This window comes from Helianthus annuus, chromosome 5 (assembly GCF_002127325.2).
Source record: "Helianthus annuus cultivar XRQ/B chromosome 5, HanXRQr2.0-SUNRISE, whole genome shotgun sequence".
NCBI lineage: Eukaryota > Viridiplantae > Streptophyta > Magnoliopsida > Asterales > Asteraceae > Helianthus > Helianthus annuus.
In genome coordinates this window covers 56,871,035-56,886,591 of record NC_035437.2, presented here as the reverse complement: position 1 = coordinate 56,886,591, position 15,557 = coordinate 56,871,035, and positions in this window count along the sequence as shown.

The following is a 15,557-nucleotide window of genomic DNA, read 5'->3' as shown; positions in this document are numbered from 1 at the left end:
GGTCTAGATCAACAAAATTTGTTAGAAGTTGGTGTTCGCAAAATTTATAAGGTTGTCGGCTGATTAAAATTATAAGCTGTGTGTGACCAGGTTTTCACTTACATACATCAAATATGAGCTGCACGAGTCCATGGGATTGGAGTACGGACTCACAACCAGTTCAAAAATCGACTTCGATGGCCGAATATTTAGCGAGTACCATACCTCGACAACAACAGTCAATAAGTGCAAGTCAATGGGCATTGGTGTCGAATCAAAATCAGAGCATTCAAAGTCTATTGCTTAGTAAGAGTGAGACGGGTAGCAACAATCGGCCGCCAAAGTTAAATCACATGAACGACTGTCCATCATGGAAGGGTCGTTTTCACACATACATTCAAGGGCAAAGCAGCGAACTTTGGACATGCTTCATTAATGCATGCAACCCTGCCCTCGAAGTAGCAGCATCAACTTCAGCGGTTTTACTAATATGCCTGAAAACGAGAAAAAGGCATATGATCTGGAGAAGAAAGCGTATAATATTCTCACTCAAGCACTTCACAAAGACATCTATCATCAATTCTCCTATTATAAGACCACGAATGAGTTATGGGATGCATTGGTAGCGAGAGGAGAAGGGAATGCATCTTCTAGAAAGACACGCCATGATTTATTGAAGAAAGAGTTTGAATCATTTCGATTCTTGGATAATGAAACTCTAAATGATATGACTTCTCGTTTTTATCATTTGATTAGTGAAATGTGTTCTTATAATGTTGCTGCAACTCATCAGGAAATGATTGCACGGTTTGCTGATTCTCTACCTCCTAAGTGGAGTCCATTCATTGAACTTCTAAAGCATACGGGCGCTATGGATACAGCCAATGGCACCCTCTATGAATTCATTCAGAAGTTGGAGCACTAGAACGAAGTGGAAATCCGGAAAGCTAAAATGATTGCACCTCCTCAAAACACAGAAATGTATTTGCCTGGTTTTGGTCCTTCAGCTAGTTCTATTCAGCAACCGAAGCTTCAAATGGCGTTTGTGTCCAACACAAGCTCATCTTCGTTTCCACAGTTCAATCAAGCCCAACCATAGTGGAATCAAAGTGCTTATATGTCGCAATCCATACCCCAACCACAAGCCCAACAGCAACAAGCACATTATATCAACAATCCTTCACTCCAAAACACCAACACTGTCAGAGTTGATACTTCCAATCTTTCAAAAGTCGGTGTAGAAGTTGCTAAGGAACATTTGGAACTTCTCAACACAATGTTCAGTTCATATTGTGGATTGGTGGCAGGTCACATTGGAAACATCAATATGACCAATGAAGATTATCAGCAGATAAACCATGATGAAATGGAGTTAATGGATATCAAGTGGGCGGTTGCAAGTGCTGTTAGACGAGCAAAGGATTTCATGGCTCGAACAGGAAGAACTTCATTGGAAGGAAAGAATGATACGAAGTACGGGTTTGATAACAATGCGATTACTTGTTTCAATTGTGGCGAAAGGGGACACTTCAAACGTGAGTGCACTCGGCCAAGCAGACAAGGCAACCAGAATCCATTCAGAAATTAGACAAGTACTTCCAATGCCAATCAAGATAACCGTGGAAAAGGGATAGTAGCGGTGAACAACAACCAGAAACAGTCTGGACCTTCAAACACCAACAGAGCATTAGTTGTTCAAGCTGATGAAGGATGTGATTGGTCTGTACAATTCAGAGATGGTAATCAAGGAGGTGGAACTTCTTGCTATGCAAAAATCATCAACCACATCAAGCATGTTCACAAAGAAGAATTTGCTGAAAGCAATGATAGCTCGGGTTATAGCGTGAGTTCAGATGAAGAAGGCTCGAATACTGGAGATTATAATTCTGAAGATGGATCTTTTTCTTGTCAAACTGCCTTTATGGCAAATGTCTCAGCCTCTACGAGTCAGGTAAAATCTGAAACTCCTAGCATATGTAGTGATTGTGCTGATATGAAACTTAAATGTGCTGATTTGAAACGTGAATCTGAAACGATTCATAGTCACAATCAGAGTTTGGTTGTTGAACTGTCAAAGTGCAAAGAGGCAAATATGGCTTTAGTTCGAAATGAAAATGAAAAGGAATTTAAATCTGTAATTGAAACCTTAAAGAAAAGTGTTTCCGAAGTGAACAAAGTTGTTTATCATAAACAAGTTAGTATTGACGATTACATTAACATTGTTGAGGAAACCAAAAGGGAACTAGCCATTGCCAAATGTGAGCATGATGCTATCAACCAAAAATTGGAGAGTTATTCTAACTCCCGATTTGTGCTCGATCACATAATTGACGTTCAACAACTGAAATGGAACGTGAAAGGCGTAGGGTATAAGGCATGTCCACCCCTTTTGAGACACAACTATACCAAAATGCCCGATGAAGAGGATATGCCTCGGTATGAACCAAGTGTGCCTCTTGATTATGAGGAAGTTATTACTGGCCTAGGGTTCAAACCGGACAATTCATCGGAGGGCTCATCTGATAACAAAGAAAAGTCATCATGTGCTTCAAATCAAAGTCCTCCAACCATTGAGGACTATGATTCTTCAGATGATGAATTAGATGTGAATGACCAAGATGAATCACTTGATGAGACGAAAGGAGTAGAAATTCCAATAGAGAATCATACTCTTTGTGATCATCCTACTCCTACCGTGCAACCTGTTGCCAAGCAAGTGATAGATCCTGTCAAGGATGTCAAAGATGACAAGAAATTTGTGTCTACCATTAAGAGTAATAATGTGTTGTACACTTTGGTTCGTGATTCTAAAATCTATTCAGATAAAGATTTTCCAATTAAAAATGTCAATCCATCTTTGATTGATAAAGTTTTTGAAGATAACACAAGCAAGTTTTTGGGAATCCCGGGAGTTACTGTAACTCAATGTGATCCAATTCCAAAGGCTGAAATCAGGAAACAATTTGGAAAATAGAAATCACCGATAAAGCAACAACCAATTGCTTTTAAGGGTAAACAACAACAACGAGCTCCAAAGCCAAAGGCTAAGGTTGATTCAAAAGGAGCTTGTTACAAGAAGAAAGCAAAAGACGTTAAGTTTGTGGCCTCCAAAGGTACTGATAAAGTGGAGACTTTTGAAAATAAATCAAATACCGATTTTGTATAAAAAGTCAACATTTTGAAACGTAATAGTGATAACAATTACACCCAACACACAAACGGGTGAGAAGCTAGTACCTCTGGGTCTACAACTTCTACGCCAGGTCGTCGATCAGATTCTCCTAAGTTTGTTGAAATGAGAACTTGCTTCAAATGCGGGAAGTTTGGGCACATCATTAAGGACTGCACAAATTCGCCCAAACCAAATTTTGTTGAGAAAGCACCACCTGAAAAGGTTCACCCACAACGTCGTCCTGTTTCACCAAAACATGATAAAAGAACTATTAAGGAACAAGAAAAGAAACAACGACGTCAAAACATCAAAGCTGTTGAAAAGGATTTAAAATCTGAAGTCAAAATGGTCAAAAGGGAACCAAGTTCTTCACAATCTTCAAAACCAGAAGTTTCAAAAGTTGTTTACAAAACTCAATCTGGTAAACAAAAACAAACTTGGAAACCTAAAACAGGTGAAAGTTCAGGGGGAGGTGCTGTGTTTGAAAATCATCAGGAAATTGAAATTACATTTCTTGTTTCTCAGGGGCAACCTAAGTCTATGAAGGCTTGGGTCCCCCTCTCCAACTAATATCTGAGTGAGTGTGCAGGAAGTTCCAGGAGGAACTATCGATATTTATAGGATTATTGATAGTGGAATGTCCTTCCACAAGATAGGCGACAAAAGAAATTGTTGCCTTTGATGGAGAGAAGATGAAAAGGGAAACAGAGTTGTCTGTTGAAAGAAATTGAAAAGCTTCGACAAAATGCAAATCATTTCAAAGTTTGATTGTTAATGGCTTTGATCGGGTCTGTCACACCCCCAAAATCCACACGCGGAGTACCACCGCTTGGAGGCGTGACATGACCAGGATCAAGCCACCAATCATATTGAACATGTAAATAAGTAGTGATAGTTATCCATCAATACGAAAGGTGTTTATCAAAACCAACATAATCAAGTGTAGCGGAAGCATTAACGTAAAAACCCAAACATAAGTATTAAGTGTGTAATGTCATAAACGTTTAATAAGCATTCACGATCCATGCCCACAACGACCTGCTCCTCCTTGTGCAAGCTCCATATGTACCTAAGGTCCTGCAAGGCATGCAGCAGAGAGTCAACAACTAGTTGAGCGAGTTCACAGTGTACAGTTCAGTAATTGTAGTAGTATGAGTAGCATTATGTTCGTTCGTTAAGTCATGTATCGTATTAGTTCATATCGCGGCCCTCTAGGCATGTGTACGATGACTAGGGAAAGTTTCCCAAGTATTCTAGACTAGGTATATTTGTATCGCGGCCACCCTAGCATGTATGCGAAGTTTAGAGTATAGTTCGCGGCCTTCCTAGGCATGTGTGCGAAGATTAGTCATAATATCGCGGCCAACCCTGGCGTGTGTGCGAAGATCAGTTCAATTTAGTACCATTAGTCTAGTTGTATCTTATCAATAACCCTTCCTCACCCGAGGATCATATAACTAAGTTCCATGTGCTAGGTAAACACAAATAAATAATCCAACCCATTCCCACCCTGGGAACCCATGCCTTGGCTGTGTGAACTCACCTCGGTTTGCTCGGTAAGATTAAAATACGTTTCCCAAGTTGATCAATCAGTCCCTATTGTGATTACCACTAACAGTTAGAATCTCATTTTATCACACTACGTATTCAAACCACGCATATAACAATTTGCATTAATCATCACATAGTCACATCAATATTAGAGTCACACGTATTTCACATAATCCGTCACGTTTCATACTAACACTTAACAATCCATTGCATAGCCCTATAACCTGTGCGGCCCACAGTTAACACAAAACTAGTAAACATATTGACCCAAACCTCCTATCCGGCCCAAACAGATATGCAGTCCAACTAATCTAACGGTGTGTGTGTGTTCAACTGTTTGTGTGCGGGCAGAAACAAACAAAACCACCTTCATCCTATAATTCCAAATCAAAATTTATTCATGTTTCCTTGTATCATCTTTGGGTTACATCTTAAACGACAGAATACCCCACATGGTGTTTCAAATTATTAGGTGCTTCAGGGGATTGTAACTTATGCAACAACAATTGTACAATCCATGGAAGCTTATCATTCAAACCATTCAATTAATAGTTTTCATTCTTTAAATCTCGTAGTTACTCATATTCAAACCATTGTTGTCTAAGATATAAGTTACTGCTTTATTTCCAACAACTATTCTAATGGCACCACCTCTAATCCTAATATTAACCAAATTAGACAAGCATCATACGGTTGTACTCTGAGCAGGTTTAGTTGTACACTCCAAGAAAACCCAACATGTATAAGAACAGAGCGTTGTTTCGATATCATTCATTACATAATACACAACATCATTATGGTTTGCTACTGAATGCCTCGTTCAAGGTAGTCTTATTAGAGCAATCACCTAATCATCACATCATCTAAATCATAAAAAGAATCACGAATCGTTCAACACTCCGCTTTATAATCCAACTAAGATCATGAAATCGTTCAATCATTGGGTTATAACAAACAAAATCATCTAGCAAATAACAAGCATATACATCACGAGTACCACCACTGATTTACCGAATCGAACAGTGAACATTCATACATGGTCATTCATTATCTAGTTTCACATTGTATATATCATCGCACGAACACAATCAACAGTTGCGTATTGTTTCATGTATACTCTAAAACATAGGCTTAAAAAGAAGATAAAGTCGGACCGAAACCGATTCAACGCGTTCAAAAACGAAGTAACGAAAGATGCGGGGCTTACCGGCGATCGATGACGTAGGAATGGTGACGTGCTCCGGTTGCCAAGAGAGGGAGAGAGACGACAGGTGTTGTGTGTGACGGTGGAGGAGCTATGCCGATTGCCGTAGGGTTCGGGTGAGGGTGGGTTTTACGTTGATAAACATATTATACGTGATAATATATGGCTGACTATGGGGGAGGCGGTGGAAATTCAGTGTGTGGGCCGACATGGGCTGGGGGAATGGGTCGATTAGTGTTTGCACAATGAGTTATTTATTTATTTTTTTTTATACTAATCCAACAAGTATTAGGAACTAATAAATTACCCATCAATATAATTATAAAAATATATATATACATACATATATCAATCGAGTTATGGTTCAACGGCTCGGGTCGGTTTGGCAGGATATACATCAAATATAATCAATTCATCAATTAATAGAGGCGCATGATTTGGTTTATAAAAGTAAAACAAACAGGTTGTTACCTCAAAGTTACGGGTTGTCACATCATCCCCAAGTTGAAAGAAATTTCGTCCCGAAATTTAGCACGTAGTTATTGAGGAAGCTAGTTAAGTTGCGTGGTTTTCGGGTTTTTTTCTTGGGGTGTCACATCATCCCCCCGTTGGTTTGGAATTTCGTCCCGAAATTCCGCAGAACGATAGGAATGAGGTCGATAGAAAAGGTCTCATCAGCAAGAACAAGATTGCAACCCTAAACTATGTGTGTGGCCTCTAGACTTTTACCGTTTGCTAGTTCTACGATGTGCTTAGTGTTCAAAAGTGTTAGGGTACGATTAAGCATTTGACTAACCTTTAAAGACACAAAACTAGTATCAGCACCCGAATCAAATATAACAGTAACATAAAAGTCGCCAAGTAGGAACTCACCCTGACCGATCACGAAGGCACGTCCCCTCGCACCATTTCCGTCGTTGTTACCCCCATTGTTGTTCCCATTTCCTTGGTTGTTGTTGTTCTGATTCTGATTTAGCTGGGGGCAGTCTCTTTTGAAATGATCTTCAGCACCACACTGAAAGCATCCCCTGTTGCCTCGCTGTTGCTGCTGCTGCTGGTTTTGTGGAGCTGGTGGTTGCGGTTGCTGGTTCTAATTTTCTGGCCGTGAGCTTCTACAATCTTTGGCCTCATGACCCATCTTGAGACATCTTTGACAGCGGCCCTTGCGACACTGACCACTGTGATGTCTGTTGCACCTGTTACACAGTGGGTGAATTCCCTGATATCCACCCTGCCCCTGACTACCTGATGATTGCTGACTCGGACTCTGGTAGTCATTAGTCTTGCGCTGCTGTGCTTGAGACTGAACGGAAACTGATCCCTTGCTGGAATCCCCATCCCATTTCCGCTTGTTGTCACTGGGTGTGGCAGAAGTAGTAGCTGGAGTAGTAGTGGCAGTAGTGGTAGTGCTGATGCGTTTTGGCAGCTTGTTCAGATCCACTGCCTGATCGGTGAGTCGGTGAGCAAGACGTTGAATGTCTTGGATATTGTTGAGGTTAGCCGACGTCACGTGGCTCTGAATCTCTGGCGCAAGCCCCTTGAGGTACAACTCAATGCGCTTGACTGGAGGGTCCACCATCGTTGGACATAAGATGGCCAGTTCATTTGACCGTTTCGTGTAAGCCTCAATCTCTGACCCCGTCATCTTCAAGTGGTATAGCTCATTCTCCAACTTGTGAATGTCGTCTCGTGTGCAGTACTCACGTTTAATCAATTCCTTGAAATCCTCCCAAGGTGTGGCGTTAGCAGCTGCCAACCCTAGGATCTGTACTTGCGCGTTCCACCAGGTGAGCGCAATCCCTTCCAACGTGCCAGTGGCATACTTGACCCTGCGAGCCTCAGGGCATTCACACATTTCGAACACTGACTCGAGCTTTTCAAACCAATGGAGGAGTCCCACTGCCCCCTCAGTGCCACTGAATGTGCTTGGACGACAGTCCATGAAGTTCTTGAAAGTGTAGACGGGCTGCTGAGCATGTTGACCTCCTGCGTTTGCAGCTGCAAGTGCCGCAACAACTTGTTCATTGATGAGAGCCGTCAACTGGGCTTGAGTCATGTTAATGCGTCCAGCCATTGTTCTTGATAGTAAAAGTAGTGTAAGTGAGAATGGTTCGCGAGTAGTGCGATGACAGAAGAGAGTAAGCACGTAGGTATTCTCAAGTAATAACGAATAGCAAGCAATGTAATCTAAGCATACTACGAGCAAAGTTCTATGTAATTCTAGCAAGTAGGCAATAAACATAAACCTTATTACCTAGGATGTCGAGTCTTGCACGTGGAGCGAAGCGTCATTGTGGATCGTTGAGAGCACTGTTCTGGTTATAGTCCGGTTTTAATAAAAACGTTTTCCCCATATTAAAACCAAGTTCTCTATAACCAATGGCTCTGATACCAATCTGTCACACCCCCAAAATCCACACGCGGAGTACCACCGCTTGGAGGCGTGACATGACCAGGATCAAGCCACCAATCATATTGAACATGTAAATAAGTAGTGATAGTTATCCATCAATACGAAAGGTGTTTATCAAAACCAACATAATCAAGTGTAGCGGAAGCATTAACGTAAAAACCCAAACATAAGTATTAAGTGTGTAATGTCATAAACGTTTAATAAGCATTCACGATCCATGCCCACAACGACCTGCTCCTCCTTGTGCAAGCTCCATATGTACCTAAGGTCCTGCAAGGCATGCAGCAGAGAGTCAACAACTAGTTGAGCGAGTTCACAGTGTACAGTTCAGTAATTGTAGTAGTATGAGTAGCATTATATTCGTTCGTTAAGTCATGTATCGTATTAGTTCATATCGCGGCCCTCTAGGCATGTGTGCGATGACTAGGGAAAGTTTCCCAAGTATTCTAGACTAGGTATATTTGTATCGCGGCCACCCTGGCATGTATGCGAAGTTTAGAGTATAGTTCGCGGCCTTCCTAGGCATGTGTGCGAAGATTAGTCATAATATCGCGGCCAACCCTGGCGTGGGTGCGAAGATCAGTTCAATTTAGTTCCATTAGTCTAGTTGTATATTATCAATAACCCTTCCTCACCCGAGGATCATATAACTAAGTTCCATGTGCTAGGTAAACACAAATAAATAATCCAACCCATTCCCACCCTGGGAACCCATGCCTTGGCTGTGTGAACTCACCTCGGTTTGCTCGGTAAGATTAAAATACGTTTCCCAAGTTGATCAATCAGTCCCTATTGTGATTACCACTAACAGTTAGAATCTCATTCTATCACACTACGCATTCAAACCACGCATATAACAATTTGCATTAATCATCACATAGTCACATCAATATTAGAGTCACACGTATTTCACATAATCCGTCACGTTTCATACTAACACTTAACAATCCATTGCATAGCCCTATAACCTGTGCGGCCCACAGTTAACACAAAACTAGTAAACATATTGACCCAAACCTCCTATCCGGCCCAAACAGATATGCAGTCCAACTAATCTAACGGTGTGTGTGTGTGTTCAACTGTTTGTGTGCGGGCAGAAACAAACAAAACCACCTTCATCCTATAATTCCAAATCAAAATTTATTCATGTTTCCTTGTATCATCTTTGGGTTACATCGTAAACGACAGAATACCCCACATGGTGTTTCAAATTATTAGGTGCTTCAGGGGATTGTAACTTATGCAACAACAAATGTACAATCCATGGAAGCTTATCATTTAAACCATTCAATTAATAGTTTTCATTATTTAAATCTCGTAGTTACTCATATTAAAACCATTGTTGTCTAAGATATAAGTTACTGCTTTATTTCCAACAACTATTCTAATGGCACCACCTCTAATCCTAATATTAACCAAATTAGACAAGCATCATACGGTTGTACTCTGAGCAGGTTTAGTTGTACACTCCTAGAAAACCCAACATGTATAAGAACAGAGCGTTGTTTCGATATCATTCATTACATAATACACAACATCATTATGGTTTGCTACTGAATGCCTCGTTCAAGGTAGTCTTATTAGAGCAATCACCTAATCATCACATCATCTAAATCATAAAAAGAATCACGAATCGTTCAACACTCCGCTTTATAATCCAACTAAGATCATGAAATCGTTCAATCATTGGGTTATAACAAACAAAATCATCTAGCAAATAACAAGCATATACATCACGAGTACCACCACTGATTTACCGAATCGAACAGTGAACATTCATACATGGTCATTCATTATCTAGTTTCACATTGTATATATCATCGCACGAACACAATCAACAGTTGCATATTGTTTCATGTATACTCTAAAACATAGGCTTAAAAAGAAGATAAAGTCGGACCGAAACCGATTCAACGCGTTCAAAAACGAAGTAACGAAAGATGCGGGGCTTACCGGCGATCGATGACGTAGGAATGGTGACGTGCTCCGGTTGCCAAGAGAGGGAGAGAGACGACAGGTGTTGTGTGTGACGGTGGAGGAGCTATGCCGATTGCCGTAGGGTTCGGGTGAGGGTGGGTATTACGTGCATAAACATATTATACGTGATAATATATGGCTCACTATGGGGGAGGCGGTGGAAATTCAGTGTGTGGGCCGACATGGGCTGGGGAATGGGTCGATTAGTGTTTGCACAATGAGTTATTTATTTATTTTTTTTATAATAATCCAACAATTATTAGGAACTAATAAATTACCCATCAATATAATTATAATAATATATATATACATACATATATCAATCGAGTTATGGTTCAACGGCTCGGGTCGGTTTGGCAGGATATACATCAAATATAATCAATTCATCAATTAATAGAGGCGCATGATTTGGTTTATAAAAGTAAAACAAACGGGTTGTTACCTCAAAGTTACGGGTTGTCACAGGGTCCCCGGGATAGATTCAATCAAAATGTACGCACCTGCAGCACGTCTGAAGTTCACAATCAACAAAATGAACGTGCAGTGTACATTTCTTCCCGATGCGATTAAAGAAAATGTGTTTGTTGAACAAACCAACCGGGTGTGCGGATGCCTTGGCGTGGATTGAACAACCGCACACTACTTATCAAAAAGAAAGATAAATACCTTCGCTGGTGCAATGTGGAAGACCAGCCGGATCTGGAGGCTTCTGATCTTGTTGTTGTTTAGAGCTATCTCGGATTCATTGAAGTAGCTACAAAAATTCGACTTTGAAATCCACACCGGGCGGATATCCAGTTTGGGAGAGCACTCAGATTCCTGGCAATGCACGAATTATTATGAATTATTATTATCTCGTATAGCACTCTTTGGCCAGACACGTTGAACTCGAATATCACCTCGCACATGATTGTTTCACTATGAAACTCGTCAATGTTGTCTTGGTCTGCTCCGCTTACCGACGTGCCAACTGATTTTTCCAAAATTCGATAAAATCATTTTTGATTAAAATTAATTTTGGTAAACGGCATTGAGGCAAAACATGAGTTAACCGACATCGGAAAATCTTTTTTGTAAATATCTTTGTGTCTTTTAAATTTATCTTAGTTTGTTGATTTTAGGGGGAGTAAATCCAAAATTTGAAAATCCAAAAACATCGAAAAATTTCAAAACACAAAAACAATAGAAAAACAAAAATGAGTTTCCTGGCGAGAAAAAGAGGAAATGATAGTCAATCAGTGGTATGTCGAATCCTCTTCGAACTGAACTTAAAATGAAAAATGTTAAGCAGCTCTATATAAGATGTATCGGTAGGCTCACAATCATTTTAAAGTGTGTAGGGTGATATAAACTTAAATCGACTGAAGACAAGGTCGGAACCGCACATTGGCATATGGTCTTGGTACCGAAATTTCGTTTGAGAGATTGCCGAGGTTCTGAGATATTCGGTCTTTATGCTGCGTATCATCTGGGTATCATGGTTGTTTCTTTTACCGAAAAATAACGGGGACGCAAGTCTAGATCTTCCATGATACTATACATACGTGTACATATAGCATTCGACCTCAATAAGTGATCAACAATCACATGTCCAAACAAATAAGTGATAAAATATCACATTTCTCCGGGAGTCAAGTTCGTCTCTTTGCTGTACGAAAGTACCGACCTGTTCACGGACTTGCTCTTGTGCCCTCATGCAAATGAAAATCAAGTTCCTCATCAATAAGTGATTCTATCACATAGGGCTTGTTTTTCAAATCAAAATAAGTGAGTTTCTCACATTCTTTTATACGGTCAAACAGATGATAAACGGTATACTCACCGATAAGATGAACTCTCGTGCATACCTTGATACGAGAATGTGTTGTGTGTGGTGTGGATGAACACCGGTCGGTAAGTATAAATCATACCTTAACGTATCCCCTCGCCATGATTACATCTGATAAGTTGAGCTTAAGTGGACAACAATACCGATAATTGTTATAGGATGCTTATCTAAATGTTAACTAACTGAACAACAAGAGTGTTTTGGTATGACCGTACACTGATATGATTCTCTTACCCTCGAAACTCGCAAAAAGAATGTCTGTAAATATTTATTTACTGCTTTGGTTTCTGCATCTCTGTATATATTTATTTATTGTTTTCGGTCTTTACATTTGAAAAATGAAAAAATACCAAAAAGATTTTAGGTGTGTTTTAATATAAACTTCATAAATCCAAAACGATTTTTCTTCTAGTTTATTTTTGATAGACCGATGTTGGAACTCGAGTCTATCCTACCCAAAATCCTGATTGTAAGCCGGAAAACAATTACACCTTCATAAATAGTCGAAGTTAACAACTTTTGAAAGTTAAAGGATTAAAATTGATCAATTTTTTAAACTTTCAAACTGTTGTCGGTCGGTGTTTGATTGAGATTTGATCTCACATGTGTCGTTTGTTTATGGAAACTATATTCCAAGCGGTTGTTCTCATTATGCGTTTAGATTTCTTGCATGTGCAGATGCTAAAGGCGAGGAGAAGATGTTCGATGACAAGCTTCGGAATGAAGACACGACGTGAAGGCACTCAAAAGATAAATATGATCGGATTGCAGTTGACCACTCATCAACACCACAAGGATCTCAAGAATTAACCATCAAAAGATTCACGAGCATGACTCAAAGGAGAGTTCATTCTAAGGGGGAGTTTGTTAACACACTTCCTAAATGAAAATGGGAGTTTGTTGATACACTTTCTTCTTACGACGCGTGAAGATTTTGAAGATCCTCCGAAATAAAAGACACAAAAGACGAACCAACACAGAAGATGAACCATCACGAGTAGCGTCCATGGGGGAGTTTGTTGATACACTTTGTGTGGACGCGACTCGGCTCGGTTCGACTCGACTCGGCTCGGTTCGACTCAGTCCGGTTCGACACGGTTAGGTCCGGCTCAAGCCCGATGTCACGACATTCCTCCGTCGTGCGCCCAAGAGTTCGACACACGAAGCACGGAGAGCCGCGACATTTCCCGATGACACATCACCATGACATCACCATTGTGATGTCATGATGATGTCATAGCCATTGAAATTGAAAGATTAGTCAACGAAACATGCATACAGGGCCGTAATTCTTCACATGGGTCGTTTTTCCTCATTGGGCTTTGACTTCAATTTGGGCTAGATCCTCATCGACGAAACTAAGTTGTTTCGTCACTTGTATGTCGACGAAACAGAATGTGTTTCCTCGACTTTGTTGTTTCGTCGGGTCCTTTTTCGGTTTCGTCAAAGTATGTGTCTGTCTTGTATAAATACCCCTCATAGTTTCTGTGTGAAACTGATGAGCACAGAGAGACTTAGTGAGAGTCGTTAAAACATTGTTTGTATATGTTTGTGGTTGTACTCATCCCTAATCAATAGATATTGAATCTTTTGGTTACGCGCGTGTTCTTGTTAACTTTGTTTGGTTTGCACCGTCACGGGGATTTCGCACCCGTTACCGTGTTTGTGATAAATAAGGATAGGTTTTCGTTATCGATCCACCGAAAAAACGGGACCTAGAGAAAACCCAGATCTGGACCCAAAAAATATGGATCTAGATGAAACAGACCATACACAAGGGTTGGGTTTTATGTTTAACACCAAAATTATCAAGTTTTCATCATCCATTGAGGCATATTTCGTCAAATCCGCAGATCTGTAGAAGTTGTTCTTCGCTGTGTTCTTGAAAGGGGGTAGTGGTTGTTTAAGAAACACCAGGGTTTCTTTAGATCTGGACCACCGAAGAACCTCCCACTCACGAAAAACCTTCTGCCGAAGAACCTATCCCCTGGGAAGAACATTCTTCGTCTTATTGCTTCTACCGAAAAACATGTTCTCGAAGAACTCTTTGTGTCTGCACCTCACGAAGAACATCAAGGGACGAAGAACATGTAAGAAAGTCTTTAATTTCATTTTTACGATCTGGGTTTTTGATTTATTCTTTGTGTTTTATGATCTTGGAGGGTTCCGGGGCCGGCGCCCCTGGTAGCGGGCTCCCAGAGGCGGCAGCCCCTGGCGGGGTTCAAGGGGCAGTTTTTTATATCCTGCTTCCTGGTTCAGACAATTCACATACAAAACTGCATTCGTAGACAGTGTTTCTGGTTCTGTAAACAACAGGTTCTGGTCATTGCGTTTTAGTTAGATTCTGGTTCTGTGAACAACAATTTCTGGTCATTGCATTTTAGACAGTTTCTGGTTATGTGAACAACTCTGGTCATTGCGTTTTAGAAATAAAACATTTTTGAAGTGTTTTTACTCATTGCGTTTTAGGTAAACACATTTTTATGTGTATTCAGTTCATTGCGTTTTAGAGAGAACAATTTCTTTTGTGTTTTTAGACTATTGCGTTTTAGAAATAAGAAATTTTTAAGTGTTTTCTGGGAATTGCGTTTTTGAAATAAGACATTTTTAAGTGTTTTCTGGCCATTGCGTTTTAGAAATAAGACATTTTTAAGTGTTTTCTAGCCATTGCGTTTTAGAAATAAGACATTTTTAAGTGTTCTGGGTGCATTGCGTTTTAGGTAAAACACATTCAGTCCAATGTGTTTTAGAAAGTACACTTTCTTTTGTGTTTTTAGACTATTGCGTTTTAGGAATAAGACATTTATTTGTGTTTTCTGGTCATTGCGTTTTAGAAATAAGACATTTCTTTGTGTTTTTGGTGCGTTGCGTTTTAGAAAAAGTCATTTTTTACGTTTTTTTTTTCATTGCGTGCGTTTTACGCAACGCAACTGGGTTTTCTCCATTGCGTTTTACGCAACTGGGTTTTCAAAAATTTTTTTTCGAAAATATAGCAATAATATACTCGTTTTAAAAATAAAAAAAAAATGCTCGTTTTTTGGTGCAATTTTTATAAAAAAATAATGTCGTATGAAAAAGTTATTAACATTTAAATAATGTCGGTGAGTGGTATTTATATTTTAAATTCTTGTTATGATCAGAAACCGGTACTGGTTTTATATCAGCCTTTTGTTTTTTTTCATGACGTAGAATCTGTACTATTATGCAGGCTGTTGAGGAACGATCGTTGACTGCTCATCGGATTTCAGAAGACAATCTTGTTTCAGGTAACTGTTAATTGATTAAATGCTCTATTTATTTTAACAAAACCTTCTAGATCTATTGCAATTTAAGGACGTTTTTGTTTAAATTTTGAGCCGATTTGTGGATCTACAATTTACCATATATTTTTTTCGGGGCTTGTTGCTGTTTTTTCATATCACTCACTGTGTAA